Raw genomic sequence first — 21,269 nt, 5'->3', positions numbered from 1 at the left:
CCACTTTTTTCAGACCAATTAATGTTAAAATCACCATACCATACAGTTTCTTTATAAGAATCAAGTTGTTTAGCTACAAGACTGAATTCATCGTAAAAAACTGTGTTATGTGAAGGTGGGTTATAAATAACAATATTAAAGGGGTGATAGAATGCAAAACCAATTTTACCCTGTTATAGTTGAATAACGACAGTTCAGTGGGTAAATAGGACATACATATGAGCTCAAAATTCCATTGACACCCCTTTACTATGAAAATCTCATATTTTGAAACTGCCGCTGAAAACGGGCGAATCTCAACAAAGCTAGTTGCTTACGTAAGCATCTCAAAATCCGGAACCTTTGTCACAGCCGTGGGTGTATTAAGAGAACAGTCACGCCCCAACATTTACATAGGCTACACAACTGACCTGAGATCAGGTAGTCTTCTGAATCTAGGTCACGCAGATCTCTGCTATTCCATTACAAAATTCACTTCTGAAACTTTTTTATGCAATAAATCAACTATGTAAAGCTCAAATATGGGCCGTTTTACAAAAATGTATGTGTAATTGCAAATTTTGTCCAACTGTGTGTCGGACTTCAGCGGCCAGTGCTGCCTGGGTTACTGCCTCGCCGCCCGGCCTGCCTTCCTTCACAGACCCCGGCCTGCTGTGACCTCGCCGCCCGGCCTGCCTTCCTTCACAGACCCCGGCCTGCTGTGAGCTCGATTGAGCTCCGTTACGGCTGGCAACCCACGGCACTTCATACCCACAAAGTCACCGTTTTGTGGGCTAATGGACTTCTAAACGGCGGTGCTCTGACAGAGCTCTATGGCCTGCAGTTCCCCTCTTTCTAATGCCAGGTGTGTGTGAGAGCGCGGTAAGAGAGCTTGTTACGCCAGCAATCTCTTACCACAGGTTCCAGTTAATCTTATAATGTGTCTAATTATAATGTGTTGAGTTATTTAAACAAACGATTGGTGAAATACATGCCTCTTGTCCGCGAGTCTCATTGATAGAGCCTGCGGCTGGATGTGATAGAGCCTGCGGCTGGATGGAGCTAGCTAGCCTCCTCTTAGAATTCCTCTGGAATTCACAAAAATTCATTAACTTGAAATTGGACACCGTTGTTAGCTTTACAAGACATTTAGTTAGATGTTGTAGAACTGGCGTGACGAAATTCAAATTGTAAATATACTCGGAATTACACCGAAAATGAAGCTAACTATCCATGATTTGTAGCTACACACAGCTAGGATTGAAGGGACAGTCGCAGCTAACGAAACCCTTACAGTTCACAAATATTCATTAACTTGAAATCGGACACCGTTGTTAGCTTTATAAAACATTTGTTAGATGTTGTATAAGTGGCGTGATGAAATTCAAACTGTAAATATACTCGAATTACGACCAAAAATGAAGCTAACTAGCCGCAATCTTGTACACATAGGATTGTAGGGACAGTCGCAGCTAACAAAACCCTTACAGTTCACAAATATTTATTAACTTGAAATCGGACACCGTTGTTAGCTTTATAAAACGTTTAGTTAGATGTTTTATAAGTGGCGTGACGAAATTCAAACTGTAAATATACTCGAATTACGACCAAAAATGAAGCTAACTAGCCGCAATCTTGTACACATAGGATTGTAGGGACAGTCGCAGCTAACAAAACCCTTACAGTTCACAAATATTAATTAACTTGAAATCGGACACCGTTGTTAGCTTTATAAGACATTTAGGTATATGTTGTATAGCTAAGTGACGTGACATTGTGTGTAACATGTGGTAAGAGATTGCTGGTGTAACAAGCTCGCTGACCGCGCTCTCACACTCACACAACAGGCCATTTAGCTAGCAGGAAGAGAGGAGTTACAGGCACTGGAACTCTGTCAGGGCTGCCAGCTGTAACGGAGCTCACAGCAGGCCGGGGTCTGTGAAGGAAGGCAGGCCGGGCGGCGAGGCAGCAACACCGCCGCTGAAGTCCAACACACAGTCTTACCATATTTGCAGTTAGCCATACATTTTCGTAAAATGGCCCATATTTGAGCTTTATATAGTTGATTTCTCACATAAAAAAGTCTCAGAAGTGAATTTGGTAATGAAACATTGCAGTGTCTGGAATATGAGATTCTGTCGCTTCTCTAATGTGTGTGTATTGGGGATTCGCTCAACCAATCAGCGCGCAGCTCATCTAAATATTCACGAGCATACCATATTTGGAAGAAAAGCTCTTGTTACAAATAGGGCCAAAACACAGGGATGCATAAGGGCCAATAAAATAACAACCAGGCCATTTTCAGCCCAACCAATGTTACATACCCCATTAGGAGACCATAAGGAACAGTGTGAAATACTCTATATAATCATTCTATCACCCCTTTAAAATTCATTGTAGGTGATAAAATTACATTCAAAGCTAGACATTCCAGAGGGGTTTTTAATTCAATTGTATGACATTTAAATTGATCTTTTATGTATATTAAAACTCCTCCCCCCTTGCCTGTATTTCTGTCCTTTCTAATACATTGATATGTCTATCATATTAGTTGGTACCTTACTGTGAAGCCAGGATTCTGTTAGACAAAGATAATCCAAATTTGAGTCCAAGAGGAGTACAGAGATCTGATCCCTTTTGGAGATTAGGCTGCGAATGTTTAAGTGTCCACCTAGAATTCCTTTTGGTTTACACTTAACGTCCCAGAGCACTCTAGCGTGATTCACAGCTTGGAAAAATAGATGTTGCTTTTGTTTTTGTACAGCAAATGGCTTTGACAGTAGTGTCAAAGCCATTTGAGTGCGTTAATCTATAAGAGCATTCACCCCATGTTGGCCTGCAGCGGCACAGGTTCGAATCCAACCTGCTCCCCTTTGCTGCGTGTCATCCTCCATCTCTCTCCCCCTTTCACATCTATCCACTGTCTCTACACAATAAAGGGAAAAGCCCCAAAACATAATCTTTAAAAAACAATGCTGTGTGTTACATTATCATCATGTAGTTAATAAAAAAGTTCTTAAAATAATTAGCTACATCATATTGCCTTGCCATATTGTACTTAACTGCACATTCCACATACCTTTGAGAACTCCGTGAATACATGCACATCATTTTATTCAAATTGTTTCATACATTTTTACTATCCTTTACGGAGCTACACATTATTTGTTTAAAATATCCTCTCTTTTTTATGTAATTTAACTTGGTAACCTTATTTCTCAGCTTACAATTAAGAATTCTATCTAAAGAACAACCTGATTTCTGAGCAGCCTCCTTAGCATTGTCCCTATGGAGCATTTAAGATCTCAACTCATCATCGATCCAAGATGCACTTCTTTCCTTCACAGACCTTTTCCTAAGTGGAGCTTGCTCATCCACTAACCTTACAAATGTATCCATGAAAATCTTCAAAGCAATGGCTGCATCATTTTCCTGACATATATCAGGAATGAAAATGCCAGTTTTTCCACATTTCCCCATGCTTATGTTTGTATATGATATAATAGGATTCAAAAATAGGATTCAAAACTGACTTGAATCTTTCTTTTTCTCAGATATCTTCAGCGATCTGTGTACAGCAACGCTCTCTAAATCGGGCGGAAATGAAAGAAGTACGTGAGGAGATGTGTCTCAGGACAGTTCATTTCCTTGGACTACACCATGTTTCTTGGATCATGACCATGGTTTCTCAGCTGTAATTTCCTAAACTGGACTTTAAATATCAACAGCTATTAGTTTTCTACTTGTAGGTCTTCATTTTGGACTACATATATGGCCTGCTGTTGTTTTTTAGCTGTAGTTTTTCATGTTTGACACATTGAAGTTTCTTCAGTGAAGCCTCTGTAAAAAGATGGAATATTAACATGCCTGAATGGAACAGTGGGAGAGCCATAAATGACATTTATTTAAAGGACAATTCCGGCGCGAAATGAGTCGGAACGTTCTCTGGGACATGTTTTCGTGCGAATGAAATCCGTCTCCAGCTTTAAACAACATACCGCAAAACCGGTGGTTACCTGCCAACACTAGCTTTCGAGGCACTTGGTAAATCTTTCTAAGGCTCAAAATAGCACCACACTTAGAATAATGAGGGTCCCTACATGCAAACCGAAGCATTGATAACTTTGTAAGTGTACAGACAGTTTATTAAAAAGATAGATTATAAAGACAGTAGCGTTCGTGTTTACATTCGGGCGGCATCTTGGAAATGTCATTAGCAGTCGAACCACGAATGCCGTGCAACCAGTAACGAGTAACGTAGCTCAAACACAGCGTTCGTGCCTTGTTTTGCTGCTACAGTGCGCTGAAGAAAAACTCTGCTGCCTGCTTCAGCCACCTGAACCTTTCAGGTTCAAACTACAGACACTTTCCAGAAGAACTTACTTGCCTTTCTTCACCCAGATAGTGGAGAGCACTCACATAATATCATTACACCACATCAGATCCCAATCTGTAGACTTGCAAATCACCTGTATAAATTGTGAGGTTCAGTAAGTCCCCCAGCAGTCTAAACCTAAATCAGCAGACCTAAAAAGGGCTGGCAAGGCAAACCTGAGCCAGCCCTAAATATAAGCTTGTCAGAGAGTTACAATACAGTACTTACAATAGTCCAGCCTCAAAGTAACAAATGCATGGACTAGTTTTTCTGCATCTTTTTAAGACAGGATGTGCCTACATTTTTGCAGTGTTACCCAGGTGAAAAAAGGCAGTTATTATTATCAGGAGAGACTTCGTTGCAGATATGCAAAGGTTTATTGTAAATATGCATAATGCAATGTACAGAGTCTTTGGAGACTCCATCGTTGTGAAGTAATTTTTAAAGGGGTAGAGTAACAGGACATATCCCCCGATGGAGTCTAGACACTGGTGGTGGCGGTGAAGGAGCCCAAAGACCAGAGCGAAGGAGTCGACGGAGCATTCCGCGGGTGACGATGACTGGATGTTGAAGGGGAGGAGGAGGGTTGCATGCTTAGCCTGAAATGACAACTGACACAGCAGGGAGAGAAACAGATTTAAAGCAGGGATATAATGCTGTGATTGGCTCATGAAAATCATGGCCGATTCTGAATGGTTTAACTGAAAAATGAACACCTCTAAACAGCTGATTTGACAAGCCCACTCCTAAATTGACAACACCCCTTCATTCCTTCATCCTCTTAAAAGAATCTGTCTGGCTATTATTAAACTAGTTTGGACCCAACTTTTTATGTGCTTATCTATTCCGTTTAAAATTGATCAATCTCCTAGAACAAATAATCTTGGGCTGAATGGAACCTGGGTCGCTGCAATCCGACATAGGTTATCATGTATCCCAGTCCAAAATTCCTGGACTTTATCACAGTACCATAGGACAATGAGTAAGCTCATTTTCAAAGAAAATATTCAGAAAATTGTTTTAATTCACAAACACAGATCTCTTCATGACCTGCTGATTTATCTCCAAATCCACATGGCATTGTCTCACGGCTTGCAGTTTTCAGACATATACTCAATCTGATACCAAATTGATTGTATTCTAACCTTGAAATTGAAAGGAAAGGAATTGAAAGGATCCGAGCACCGGGTCCTTTTACTAAATCCAAGCAATAGCTCAGCTTTGCAACAGTGTTATCAGATTAAAGGTGCTCTAAGCGATGTCACACGTTTTTTAGGCTACAACATTTTTTGTCACATACAACAAACATCTCCTCACTATCCGCTAGCTGCCTGTAAAAAAAAAGAATGCGGTCTCTGTAGCCCAGGCTCCACAAACAGCAACAAAAACAAACTGCGCCAACTTGCCCCACGAAACATAACAAACAGTGTTCCAGCCAATAACCGACAAGAAGGATTTGGGGGTGGGGGTTGGGGGGTTAGTGCGCGGAAGGGAGGGAGAGATCACGATGATCATCACCATAATTCAGGTAGGCTAAAAAGCAGCACAGTACAGTCAGGGAACTGGCTATTTGCTGCAAGTGATATTTTATTTAGCGAAATGCTTTTTTAGCAAGCGGCACCTGGGCTTTATAGGTTTCATCTTTTCAAAGAGTATAATAGGAATGTACACTGAAGTGTTAGTCTAATATTGCCTATTTTGGGGAGTAAATAGCCATTTTTACTGTTGTATTGTTGTACACCATTCCTCCTCAGAGGCTTTTTGGCATTGTATTTCATTTCTAATGATTGATTAAATTCTATGGATTATTAACCGAGAAATCCAAAACAGCCCCAGTGTATTTACTGATAGATGGCAAGCTACGCCACTTAATGGTTGATTTACTCTGTAACTTATTATAAATGGAAAGAAGAAACCAAAATATATCAAAAGGCTAAATATTCAACTGATGACTGAATACAATGCCATAATGTAACTGGGATCTTTTAAAACAAGTCAGAGGTTAAGCACCCTGACTTTTATAAGCAATTAAAAAAATGAATGGATGATGCATAGATGGATAGGTGGATGTATGGATGATTAGTGAGACAGGTGGCTGGATGGATGTTGGATTAATGGATGAATGGATGACCATAGATGGATAGGTATATGGATGGATGGATGGATGGATGGATGGATGGATGACCCATGGAAGGATAGGTAGGTGGGTGGATGGATGGTCCATAGATGGAGAGGTATATGCATGGATCGATGACGCAGTGATGAATAGCTGCAGTAGATAGATAACTGACTAAATGGATGGATGGGTGGATAGATAATTAGATGTTGGAGATTGTAACAGAAGGCAGAACTCTTTTAAGTCATAAACATTAATATTAGTCTGATTGTAAAGAAATACTCTGCTCCTGAACATGCTGTATATTTTGTTAATCCTAGGCTAAATGGAAAATATTGTATCTTTGTAAAAGAAAATACTTCTATAACTGGATCATGCTGTAATTTGTTTTTCATTTAACCATATTATTGAATGTATCGTCTGTATATTGTACAATCTGTCATTGTAATGTACATATTGATTTATTGTGATAATATGCATTTACAATATGGATTTTGTCACCCTCTTCTTTGTATGTTGAAGTCAGTTATTCAAACTTAAAAATGTATGCAATGCTGATATTTGATACACAGAGGTGCTTAACTAAAAATAAAGACCTCATTTCATATAGACCGTGTTACATCCTGTTGAAAAAAGGAATGTTACTCCCAGAGCAGAAGACCACAAACAAACTTTAGTTTCAGACACTATACCCAAGTGGGCAAACCAGATAAAAAGTATACAGTTAGTACACATAAAAGCAAAGCAAGGTTTGTCAACAGGAAAAATAATTTGGAAGTAAACTTTAGTGTCTTTGTGTGAGCTTTTCACATTTGCCTTTTCAGTATTTCAAAACATTTTTGCTCGGTCTGCGCTGGAGGAACTTCAAAGTGATTGCTGAGATTTGGGAGCACGCTAAGATTGCTACAATTAAGTCCGAGGGGACAAGCTGTCAGACTGTTATAAACAGATCTCAAGGTTAGCCAGACCTATGTGGAAGCAAAAACAAAGGTGAATGATAAAATAAAAACTGGACATTAAAAATTTGTCGGTAACACTTTATAATAACTATGCACAATTCATCATTTATTAAGCATTAGTTATCTATTAGTTAATGGTTTGTTCATCATTAGTAATTTCTTGTTCATACATAATTTATCATCAGTAAAGCATTTGTTCACACAGTTATAAATGGTTTGTTCATAGTAAATTATTATTATTATTATTATTATTATCTAAAAAAATGTTTGTACATGATTTATACTTAATAGATAATGAAACAACCATTTATAAATGAAATCATTTTCCCATTATAAACCAGTTGCAAACTATTACTAAATGCTTTGTTCATCATTTGTAAAGCATTGCTGCTATGTTAATTCTCATAAATAAAGCATTTCTCATAAATGGTTTGTTCATAGTAAACAAGGCTCTCGAAAATGATGTTTAAAAATAGAAGTTTGACACTTAATAAGTATTCGTAAATTAAAAAATTTTCCCTTTATAAACTATTTACAAACTATTAATAATTTCTTTGTTTCAGAACCAGAAGAAAACTAGATTAGATAAGATGGATAAGAGCCAGATAATTGAATGTCAATAAAGAGACTAGGAAACCAGGATAAAGTTTGAGAAGTGTATTAATATACACAGAAACATGGCATACACATATACAGATAAAACACAGGTATGAAAAATAACAACTAAAATAATAAAGTGCACACATAAAAGAAACCCTTCTCAGTTCTATGAGCTCAATTGTTCTTTGATGACAAGAGTTCAGAGATGTTCAACATTGGGGCCCATATGAGTTTGATTTCTGTTTGTCCTACCATCATGAAGAAGGAATCCAGGGCAATCCGTCTAAGTTCAGAGTCTCGATCCTGTAACTGTAACCCAGCCAACTGAACTGGGAGTCTCTAAACCCTGGAAGTCTCTGAGATCTGAGGAGTTGATGTGATCCAATATCCCTCTGTAGCCTGGACCTCCCTTGCGTAGCGTTTCTCAAATCTCCACCAACAACCTGACCTATAGATAAGGCCAAATCATGTCTCGTAATTACTATTCAGTAATAAAATCAATTGCTTAGGCTACAATAAAAATAAAATGAGGTAATATTTCAGTTAACCCATATTGAAATATCTAAATATCTATTCAGTTGTACAACCATTCTTAAATTTCTTCTCTTAGGTATCAAAAGTATTTTATTTAATATTATATTAATAGGCAACCTTTACACAAAAATACATTTCTAATTCAAGTTTTATGGAACCGTAATAACATTAACACTATCCTAAATAAAACTGCATAAATTGCATGTAAACATCTCTCAAATTGTATTAATTTCCCATAACTTAAGCTATAGTGTTGTAATTTAGAAGCATTAAGACATGCATGCTTATTTATTCCTCCCTGCACCGCTAACAGTAGAAAGAATGCACAAAAAGATTGATGCATTTAAACATTAAAATAGACAACATTTTCTTACAGGGGAGCATGCCCATGGACCCCCCTAGGGGGCTTGTTCCCCAATGCAGCTCTAGGTCTAGTGGCCCCTGGGGCAGTGTCCCCGTTTTAAGTTTTACAAAGATAAAAACATTACCTGTTTTGAAGGTATTTACGCTTCTGAGCTGAAAATGTCCACGGATTTTGTCTCAGAAATCTGGTCACCTTACTTACTATTACTAACTTACTATACTCCATAAACTCCAGTTAAACAATTAAACTCACAATTTGTACTAACATTCATTCAACAAAATATCCACAACTAGCAATAGTGTTGAAAAGCAACATTACTTATCATAACCAATAGATAGAATTATTAGCCTTTTCACAGGCAATATACAGTATTCCGCTAGCCTTTTGTGGCCAATTACCAGGGACGTCACTAGGATTGAAAGACCCCAGGGTATTTGTAACTTACGTTTGCAAAATCTTTGCACTCACATCTTTTGTTACTGTATTAGAGATACGCTTATGTCAACAACCAGTCAAGAAACCAAGATGTTAACATGTAAAAAGTGACAGACATATCCTCTTATTCCATTTCTACTCTGTTTCTTCTGTCTTATCCTTTAAGATAAAAAAAAAAACCCTGATGCTAATTTCATGACTTCGAAATGCAAATTGGTCACATGAAACAACATCCAAAATGTCCAAAAACTGACAGAGGCCAGACAGCTAATAAGTTGGTAAGTTAAACAAATATATATATATATATATATATATATATATATATATATATATATATATATATATATGTAAATAGCAGTACAAGAAAAAGAAAAAAATAGGCATTATAGGCATCACTTATCATGTAAGATAATAATACGGATCCTATTTAAAGTTGCTACTGTATAAATACAATAACCTGATGGTAGAAGGAATAAAAGATTTGGAGTAATGATTACTGTACATATGTACTGTATGTAGGATTGCCTTCATTTTATTTCCACATGTGTATCTGTGGGCATGTGCTCATCTTTAGCCTAGCCTACATTTAGGCAACATCTACATATTTATTTAATTTATCACAGCCAATGAATGAAGAAAGTTAAGTTAACTTTCACTTAGCTTTGATGGGCTCGTAAATAAGCCAGTGGGTGAACTTGGGTCTGTGAGCTGACCAATCAGCTATCACCTAGGCTTACGTTAGATCGCTAGATTTATGTCTCCTCAGGTCCCTTTTGGCGCCTGCATCTAAACGTAGGAGGCTGCCGTTATTCATTCGGTAAGAGAAAAAGCATTTAGTGAATTAAATCAATTTTACATACTAAATACTATCTAATACTGGCTATGCTTTGTTGTAAATAAAGTGAAAGAGAGCTGTGCCTGAATCCACTGTCGTCACAAAGTTAAAGGCAGTGAATTCCGTTAAAATGGTAAGTCATTCCTTAGCTAGGCCTTGAGTTCGCCAGCATCCATGCTAATCGGTGCTAATAGAGCAAAGCTAACAGGTTAGCTAAGGTACTGTATTCATATGCTAATAGGGTAATTAGCAGGGACATCGTTAGGCCTATTTTAGGGTGACTGAAGCTACCCCAAAATGATTGATGATTCTCACAGACTTGGCAATTATTTTCCCTCTTAACACCAACTTACACGCGTCCCATAGTATTGGGGGAGACACTTCCCCATTATCGTTCTCCTCTAAATATCTTTGAATTTCCGATTCTAACTCTTCTTAAATGTTTCCTTTTAATATACTGGTATTAAGTCTCCAGAATGTTGATCTTTTTTTCGATATCAAAGCCAAAGTTGCATAAACCGGATTATGATCAGATAAGTCAGCCACCCCATTTCATAATTCCCCACCATATGTCTATCTTTATTGTACATTAGGATGTAATCAATTCTTGAGTATATTTTGTGTGGAGAGGAGTAAAAAGTGTAGTCCTTGGATGTAGGATTTAATTCCCTCCATACATCCATGATACCTAATTCCCCCATCATATCTCTAATTTTATTTGGAATCACCTTCTTTTTTACTCCCCTCCCTGTGGTATCTAAAAGGGTCCAGCCTTTGGTTCAAATCCCCTCCTGCAATTAACACCCCATCCCCCTCCGATGCCATCAAATCAAACATTTGTCTATAAAAAGACCAATCTGATCCAGTGGGTGCATATATATTCAGAAGACTGATTAATTCTCCCTCTACTCGTCCTTTAACCCAGACATATCTTCCATCTTTATCGCTTATCACTGACAATTATATATTGACAATTCGATATTAAAATCGCTACCCCTCTCCTGTGCCCTGATTTATATGAAGCAGCATATACCTGGTTATAGCCATTTCTCTTTAATTTTTCATGTTCTTTTTCTGTCAGATGGGTTTCCTGCAGGAAAACTATCCCTGCCCTGTCTTTCTTCATTTTACTTAGAATTTTAATTCTTTAAATTGGGTTAAGAACACCATTCACATTATAGGAAACCACTTTAATTAAGTTTTTTTGTGTAGCCATATTTTAGGTCTAATTGTTCTCATTACTATCCCCAATCCACCCCCTATGCTACCATATAAACACACAACCATGAGCCTAACAGAACCAGCTCTAGAACAATTTTTTCCCACATCACAAAACCAGAACAATAAGACTTCCAATGTTAAGGTCGTTCTCTCGACCTCATCTGAGCCCAAAAAGACTCTGAGGGATAGCCTCTGGCCCTAACGGCCAGGGGGCCCTCGTTGAAACCCAAATCTAACAAAAAGTACATACCATAACGACAACTCCGAGATCACAGTCCCAACAATTGTACCTTAATTTGAGGGAGTTTTTCTTCTACCTCACACATCCTCCTAAAAGCCTGCAGTCTCCGCTTATACCCAGGTCTAGCATCTGCTTGTCGTCCATCGTTCGCACCTCGGTCACGGCGCCACGTCCTCCGTGGACTGCACGACCTTCACTTGATAGCCCCTGTCAGCCACGTCCTTCGTCGCCTCCTCCGCTGAATCATATGTGCATGTCCCACCATCGTAAAATACTCGGAGACGTGCTGGAAATGGTGTTTGGAAGCGTATCTTCTTATCCCTGAGCACTTTCTTTGCCTGCACGTATTTTTTCCACTGTTTCAAGATCTCCGGTGCATAATCATGATCTATAATTATCTTCTTGCCTTCATATTCGAATCCTTTTTTCTGCCACGCTGTCTTCACGATTACTTCCTTGCATCTGTAACTGCCAAACTTCCCCACTACTGATCTCGGTGGTGTGTCTTTTGGGGGTAACGTACCCAACGACCAGTGAGCTCGTTCAAAGGTGAGTTCCTGTGACGGCGGTAATTCAAGCTTTTCTCTCAGGAGGGTCTCGATGAAAGCGACCATCGATTGAGCCCCCTCTTCCGCTCCTTCTTTTAATCTGTTTATCCTGATGTTGTCCCTTCTCATGCGGCCCTCTTGATCCGTCAGTTTAGCGGCAACTTGATTTTGTAACTCTAAAAGCTCCAAAGTGGCGTCCTCGATATTTTGAATCCGGTCTTCTGACTCCGTTATGCGCCGCTCTGCCTCCTCCATCCTGCTATCTATTTTTTGAATGTCCTCCCGAATTACTTTGAGACTTTCCCCGTTCTCACTGCGAAAATCTCTGATCTCTTGCAGCACCATGTCCAGAGTTGCCATATTATTAGATGAGTTCTGCCGCACTAGCTCGTCTGCTTTGCTCGTGGTGTTGCTAACGTTAACTTCGTCCTCGGCTAACGTTTGCCTCGTTGCTAGTCCTGACTGATTTTCGACGTCTCCCATATCTCCAGTGTTGTTTCCAGTCTTCCTTACTTTCCCTCTAGTCATGATCTTACCCCCTTCCTATAATATTCTAATTTTGATGTTTTCAATCTGAGACAGGGGGTATTTTAAAACTTTAATCGGAGAGCTGTTACTCTATGCTGCCGCCATTACCAACGCCAAACCGGAAGTCCCTTGTGGCCTCGTTTTTAAAGGACTTTTAAAGAAGTTTGTTAATACATTTTCAAATGTTATAAATTGAGCAGTCATTAACTTAAAAAGTCATCAATAGTGTCCTACTGTGTACCAACAGGCCTGTAACCATGATGTAGCTAAGTTGTCACTTTTATTGTGAGCAAAGATTTTTATCCAACAGTAAAATTAGTTCTAAACTGTCTCTGGTGTGGGTAATTGTAGCTAACATTATCAGTACCAGGGTGTGTTCAGGCACTGAAATGTTACACCATAATATTACCATACCTGTCAAGTTTTGGATTTGAAAATAAGGGAAATTTTCCAGCGCTCACCGCAGCAGGCCCACCACCCCAACCAAGCTCCAGTATCCCTTACATTTTAAGACAGGTGTACAAGAAAGCTAAAATCACCACTTGATGCGGAATGCTGAAAACATTTACAATTTATAACATTGCTTGTCTTTACATTTACATTTTATTTTCATTCCACACATTCTTTTCATTTCATATTGCTTTTCTTTTACAGTTTTTCTTTTCATTTCACATAACTTTTCTTTACTCTTTTAGTGAGTTATTGTACAAATTTGTTGCAGACTTTGCATTCTTTAAGACTGTTTTGGAAGGAGTGTATTTGTGGGCTGGGCCAGAATGGTTCATTTTACATGAGAGTAGAGCGCAAACAGTTCTGTTGTCTAACATCATCCTTTTATCTGTAACAATCTTTCGTACCATGCCAAACACCCTTTCTGAACTTGCATTGCTATGGGGAATGCATAGTAAAGCCTTCATAAGTTTTGGCAGGGCATCGTCTCTATCGTAGCGTCCATCATCCGTCTCTGTTTTTGTTGGGGTTTTTTCCCCGCGTTGTCACTCATCATCTGACCTCATACACTAACCTCGCGACAACTGCCTCCTACAGTAACAGGTGGCAGTTATCGCGAGGCTAGTGACAGAGCTCAGATTGGGAATGTTTTTTGTTTTTTTTTACTACGCTCGGCCCGGGGTATTATTATTTTTTAATAACGATTTACGGGAAAATACTAATACGGGAGGACGGCGGGAAAGAAGGGTAAAATACGGGAATTTCCCGGCCAAAATGGGATACTTGACAGGTACTGTATGTATTACTGATATAACTTCATGTGTTTTATATGTCAAAGGGATTCAACAAACCATTAAGAATAGACAGTGGTTGGGTTAAATCAGACCTTAATACTTACTGTTGAGAAACTGAAAAAATAATGTATATAACTTTTTTACACCATGTGTTTCCATCCGTATTGTAAATGTGTATGTAATAATAATCAGGATTAAACAAATGCTGATTAAAACATTTTTCTTTGTTATTGCAACTGCTGTCTTAAAGTGGGAAAGCAAGGGCACAGAACATATTTCCCATGCCAAGGCAGACCACCTTACATCCACCTGTACTGCAAGACAGCACCTCTTCTCCCTCCACAGTAGGCCTGCACAATATTGGAAAAAAACTGACATTGCGATATATAATTTTTCTGCTATAAGAAAACATTTTTTACAAGATGACATACAGTAAATAGCTCTATTTGGAAATAATAAATATTTCTCGACCACTGATTTCGTAGGGGTGTGCATCTACATAGAAAATAAAAAAGGAAAGTTTCTAATGTCTTTTTTGTTGAACTTTAATGCTTTACAAACAACCAAAGCAAGTACGCGCTGTGACTACTCTTGAAGAGATTATGGAGAGGGAAATAGGTAGAAATACACTAGTTGACTGATTTGACACCATTGTATTCATATAATATTATTAATCCAGGCTAAAGTCAATGATATTAATAATAATGCATGCATGCTTCCTCTAAATTTCAGGTTATGGTTGACTAGCGGGGCCTGCGTTGGTTGTTTGACAAATTGTTCAACATTAATTGTGATTGGTGGTTGGCTGTGCATGCAGAGCCTGCATGTCACACACTAGCAACAAACTGTATACACTTAAATCAGTGTAAATGACGTTATCAGACACAGACTGCTGTTGTAGTTAAGTGTTACGTCTCCAGCGTCGCCACTCCGAACCGTAACGTTAGTTGGGATAGACGCCTTTAGGCTCATACGTCACATACACACGTTGCCCACATGGCTACCTGTTTTAAAGGGGAAGGGTCGCCGGTAACATGTAAAAGGATAACAATGAAAGTTTACTTTTCTATCAAGCAGTAAAAAAGTTTTAGCGTCAACATCGCAATGTCCTGCAATGTGACTATCGCGCATGCACACATCGCGATGTAGACAATGAAACAAAATATCGTGCAGCCCTCCTATGAGGAGGTTCAACATCGACTCCAGGATACTCTGCTGATACTTCTACAGGTGCTTTATCGAGAATAGCTGAGAACCTCATTAAAGGTTAAAGTTATCTCTAATTTCAAACAATGTCATTTTTAATAGATAAGATTTCAGGTATTTCCAATTGTAAATATGGCTACTAAAATGTCTTGGACAGGTGCATCTGAGGGATATCATTTACAGTACAGTTTTAAAGAAGTATTTCTGCACACTGCTACTAAAATCAGTTTTATTAAATACCATGTGGTGTTCCATCATTGGAACAATAACCTACATGCAGGTTTGATGACCAACACATGGTATTCAACAAAGCTAGTAGTAAGTAAAGACATGGGACTCTGGTCTGCTCTTATCTTGTGTTTTTAACTCACTGCCATTCTTTTAAAGTTAAGGTTTTTTAAAAGATGAATCCTTGCAAATGTGGACAGTTGGGATTTTAATGTCTGTGCATCTTTAAGTCTTTAATTGACATTTATACTACGTCCAAAAAAGCCATTCAAAACAACTTTCGTTCTGGCTGCCTTTGGGACGTCTTTTGGGTGATTTCTACCGTCCAGAAAAGATGTATAAAAAACTTTCATTCTGGTTCCTGTGAGAACGTCTTCTAGATGTCCACAAATCACGTCTTTAACACTTCTTTTATTAATGTCTATACAACGTCCAGAAAAGACGTATAAAAAACTTTCATTCTGGCTCGTGTGAGGACTTCTTCTAGATGTCTAACAATGACGCCTGTAGCATGTCTATTATTAACGTCTATGTCCAGAAAAGACGTAAAAATAAACTTTCATTCTGGCTCCTGTGAGGACATCTTCTGGATGTCTAACAATGACGTCTGTAGCACGTCTATAATTAACGTCTATACAATGTCCAGAAAAGACGTAAAATAAACTTTCATTCTGGCTCCTGTGAGGACGTCTTCTGGATGTCAAACAAGGATGTCTATTATACGTGTTCTAGACGACTTTTTGCTCACTGGGGTGTAGATCAAAATAAAAAATGACTCTGAAATGGCAGTTTCAACATACTCTCCATTTGCGTTTGGCTCACAAGAGAAAGAGGATAAATAACATGAGATTTCTTTTTTTCTGAGGCAGATAATTCAAAACCTATAAATCCTACAGCTTACCTGGGCACATTAGCTGCAAGTAGACAAGAATACCTACCTTTTGATGTATACATTGTGTATGACAAGTAAAAATCGTGTGTGTGAGAGCAGTTTATAGAGAAGGGACAAAGATAATTTTTTTAAGGCTCTGTGCTCTGGCGATGACATCATCCACTCTAGAGCCTGAGACACACCAAGCCGATAATCGGCAGTTGGACAGACTGGTGAGGTCAGTGACTCGAGTCTGTTTGGTGTGTTCCGTGCCGTCGTCCGTCCGAGGCGGCCATCTGCCTTCATTTTGGCCAATTTGACATGTATAATCGGCAGGGCGGGCACTGCCACCAGTCGGACTCAAATGACCCTCTTTTATAATCAGTGTTGGTCATCTTACTTTAAAAAAGTAATTAGTTACAGTTACAAATTACTTCTCCCAAAAAGTAATTGAGTTAGTAACTCAGTTACCACATTGTAAAAGTAATTAGTTACTCAGCAAAGTAACTGTGACGTTATTTTATATGTTCTATAACACTATTACATTCTAACATCTTTAACGTCAAAGATGTTTATATTAACTGATTGATGTGTTACGCTCGGCCTTGGTCACCTGTATGGAGCTAAATCAGGGCCAAATGTTTTGTTCATTTGAAAAAAATATATATAGTTGAAAAAATAAAGCTTGAAATTGAAAATTTAAGTTTTGGTCAAAACTTGGAAAAAATAAAACCATGTATTCAAACTTAAAATAAGTGTACCAATTTTTCTTTCAGTTTGAATAAAATATAGATTAAATTCTGGAATTATTTTGAATAAATTATAAATTTTCATTTTTCACTTTAATATTTGTTTTCAGTTCCACATTTCATGTTTTCAGATTCAAAACTTATTTTTTTTACGCCTTCAAATCTTTTTTTTTCGTTTTCAGATCTGTTTTTCACTTTCAGATAATTTTTTTTCGGTTTCAGACTTTTGGCCCTGATTTTGCGTGGGGGGCGTGGCTTCAACTCAGAGGGGCGTGGTATTATGAGTGACAGCCTAACAACGAAGGCAGAAGACTCCTCTGTCATGTTGACTTCAGGAAATGGTGTTACTCTGAGAACTATGACTGAATGCTTTCTATCCACTATATACATGTGATGTTTACTTAATAAACTGATGCAAGTGACAAAGTTCCATTTAAAAAATTGTATTGGACAACACATGGTACCAATTACACTATAAGAGCAATAAACTGATTGTGCAGTTCGGCAGGAACAATGACTTCTCCCACTTCCATGTATGACATGGAATGTAGCACCACAGTATTCACTCGGCAGTCAGCATAGCGTCCGCTCCGCCAAGGCAACCTGCTGGCGCAGCCCACAGGTAAGACATGTGAAAGATATTAGCCTTTTTGAATAGATACTTTGGGACATTATCCCCGCAGCATTTTTTTTTTTTGTCATTAACACATAAAGGGAAAATAGGTGGACAGCTGGAAATGAAGCATCGCTAGCACAAAAGTTATCATTAACTAACGTTAGCTTCACACTAGCTGGTGTTTTTACACCAATTTTAGTGTCCAGCTCAAGTTTTTTGACTTTAACGTGTAGTGGTCTTTGTTAACCTCTGTTTGTCACAATGACCATAACTCGACAGTGGCTGCCTGCAGCCGTACAGCCTTATAAATGTAAAACATTATAGATAACTAACATTGCTAGTGTTACCTTTTCATGGTTAGTTTAAACAACATAACTTGTCCTGGTCCGCTTTGTTAATCAATCAATCAATCAAAGCTTTTATTACGGACACACACGGTCCAGAAAACAGACAGTAAGACATACAAATACAAAAAAGACAAGTTAGTGTATTCTGATACTTAAGTTAGGCTGTGGTAGAAGCCTTCAAAGTTTGCCCACTTGGCATATTTTGTAAGGCATAACTGTCATGCTGTTACATGTAACGTTATAGTGTAAAACGTAATTTATCAGGCCAGAGCATTAATGTAAAGTCATATTTGTCTACTCTATAAAAGGAGACCTTCTTCACTGCAGCCAGTGTCAAGTTATGGTCATTCTGACAAACCGAGGTTAACAAAGACCAATACACGTTAAAGTAAAAAAAACTTGAGCTGGACACTGAAATTAGTGTAAAAACACCAGCTAGTGTGAAGCTAACGTTAGTTAATGCTAACTTTAGTGCTAGCGATGCTTGATTGCCAGCTTTGTCCAGCTGTCCACCTATTTTCCTTTTATGTGTTAATCACAAAAAAATGCCACTGAGGGGATAACGTCGCAAAGTATCTATTCAAAAATGCTAATATCTTTCACATGTCCTACCTGTGGGCTGGTGCCAGTGAATACTGTGGTGCTATAAGTCATACATGGAAGTGGGAGAAGTCATTGTTCCTGCTGAACTGCACAATCTGGCACAGTTTATTGCTCTTATAATGTAATTGGTACCATTTGTTGTCCAAAACATTTTTTTAAATGGAACTTTGTCACTGGCATCAGTTTAAGTAAAAATCACATGTATATAGTAGATATAAAGCATTCAGTCATAGTTCTCACAGTAACACCATTTCCTGAAGTCAACATGACAGAGGAGTCTTCTGCCTTCTTTGATAGGCTGTCACTCATAATGCCACGCCCCTCTGAGTTGAAGCCACGCCCCCCACGCAAAATCAGGGCCAAAAGTCTCAAACCGAAAAAAAAATATCTGAAAGTGAAAAAAGATCTGAAACCGAAAAAAAAAAAAAGATTTGAAAAAAAAAAAGATTTGAAGCCGTAAAAAAATAACTTGAATCTGAAAACATGAAATGTGGAACTGAAAACAAATATAAAAGTGAAAAATGAAAATTTATAATTTATTCAAAATAATTCCAGAATTGAATCTATATTTTATTCAAACTGAAAGAAAAATTGGTACACTTATTTTTAGTTCAAATACATGGTTTTATTTTTTCCAAGTTTTGACCAAAACTTAAATTTTCAATTTCAAGCTTTATTTTTTCAACTATATATATTTTTTTCGAATGAACAAAACATTTGGCCCCGATTTAGCTCCATACACCTGTTGCTGACCCAAAAAATCAAGCGTTGCTTGTTTTAACAGAGTGGCTCCATCTCCTTCGCTGGAGCTCACGCTCTGCATTTGGGCTTGGGGTTGGGTTAGCAGCAGCAACAAGTGTCGTGTTAGCATGTGTTGATGTGAGGTGCTTCATAAGATTTGAGTTGCTTGAGGCAGACGTGGATAAAGTCTTTTTTTCCTGGGCATAGCGTGCATGTTACATAAACATTCTTGTCTTTAATTTCAATGAGCGAGAAGTGCCGGTACTTCCAGTTCGAGAACGCCACCTTTGAATTTCCCTGGCTCATCGCTGTCTTGTGTTTAGTAGTAGTCAGAGTGTGCAGTCAAATGCAACGGTGTCATCATCATTCCCACCCCTGCTCTCTCCAGGCAGCTGATGTCACCTCGCCTGCCACCCAAGAACGACCAAAGCAACAACCAAAGTAATGGAGAGGAGTTGGTGTGACTCTCACAGGTACGAGATCTAATGAGTCAACAAAGGGATCTGTTCATGCAATTTCTGCAGCAGCAAGAAAGCAACTTCAAGACTGTTGTGGAATTACTTGTGAACAATGTGAACACTCGGATTGACAAATTGACCAGGGAGACACAGGAGCTGAGAAGCAGCCTGCAATTCTCCGAGAAGGACATTGATGATCTAACAAAGAAAAATGAGAAAATTGAGTCAGAAAGAACAATTACTTGTGCTGAAACCAAAACAATGCAACGGAAATTGGCAGAGATGACTGAGAAAAGGGACTACTTGGAGGGTCAAACAAGAAGGAATAGCCTTGTTGTGGATGGTATTCCTGAGGCCCAGAATGAAAGTTGGAAGGAGATTGAGGACAAAGTCAGGTGTGTGATCAATGAGAAACTTCACCTGGAAAGTAATCAGATGGTGATTGAACGTGCACATAGGACTGGCAATCCATCCGGATATTCTGGAAAGAGACCTAGACCTATCATGATCAAATTCCTCAGATACAAAGATAAAATCGCTGTTCTGGGAAAGGCTAAGGATCTGAAAGGCACCAATGGCTAGGGGCTGGAGCCAGGAGCTGGAGCTAGAGACTAGTTATCTGGTTTCCTTAATTTGAGCTCATATAGACTGAACTGAACTACATTTTTTTATGGATAGTAGGCCCATTGATGATAAGCATCTCCTTCCTGTTTCAAAGGGTCTTGTTATGGCCCATTTGAATGTCTGCAGCATCAGAAATAAGGTACATGAACTTAACTATCGGATTACAGAAAACACCATTCATATTTTGGTCGTATCAGAGACCCATCTGGATGCACTGTTTTTGACACAGAGATTTCCATCGATGGCTATAATATTTTTAGAAGGGACAGGAATAAACACTGTGCTCCGAGTTTATCTCAGATAGTTTAGAATCTCTATGGGTCAAAGTGCATCTTCCTCACCTTAAGCCGGTGCTGATCGGCTGCTGCTATAGACCTCCTGGGACTGATGTGCAATATCTGAATGATTTATGTGTTAATTGACAGAGTTAAAGATGTGAATGGTGATATTCTTTTACTTGGGGATATGAACATAGACTGGTTTGCGAATCAATGTCCAATGAAACAAAAGATAGTTTAATTGATCGATGCTTGTAATCTGTCTCAGATGATCTCCCAACCAACCAGTCTTTACTAACAGTGCTGGCCATATTTCTGCCACTTGCATAGACCATATCTACACAAATATTCCAGAATGCTGCACTAAACCAGTTTCTCGATCTGTGGGTTTTAGTGACCATAATAGTATAGTATTAATAATAATTACCAGGAAAACTAAAATTCCTAAATCTAAAGGTAAATATAGTACATAAAAGGATGTTCAAGAAATTCATTCCGGAAAGTTTTTTGGCAGATGTTGGTGATATTGACTGGACTGATGTGTATGCTGCTGAGGAGCTTGAGGCCTC

At 38.5% G+C, this 21,269-nt stretch overlaps 1 protein-coding gene across 1 annotated transcript in view; it reads left to right on the top strand.

Moving 5' to 3' along the window:
- Positions 1–4,104, top strand: part of mcf2l2 (MCF.2 cell line derived transforming sequence-like 2) — a 210,835-nt gene extending 206,731 nt beyond the window's left edge. Inside the window, exon 29 of the mRNA XM_028587646.1 lies at positions 3,534–4,104. The gene's annotated coding sequence lies outside the window, so the exon portion shown is untranslated. The remainder of the gene's footprint in view (positions 1–3,533) is intronic.
- The last annotated feature ends 17,165 nt before the right edge of the window (positions 4,105–21,269 follow it).

Source organism: Perca flavescens, chromosome 9 (assembly GCF_004354835.1).
Source record: "Perca flavescens isolate YP-PL-M2 chromosome 9, PFLA_1.0, whole genome shotgun sequence".
NCBI lineage: Eukaryota > Metazoa > Chordata > Actinopteri > Perciformes > Percidae > Perca > Perca flavescens.
The sequence above is the reverse complement of the archived record's forward strand: the minus strand, read 5'-3'. Positions and strand labels throughout refer to the sequence as shown.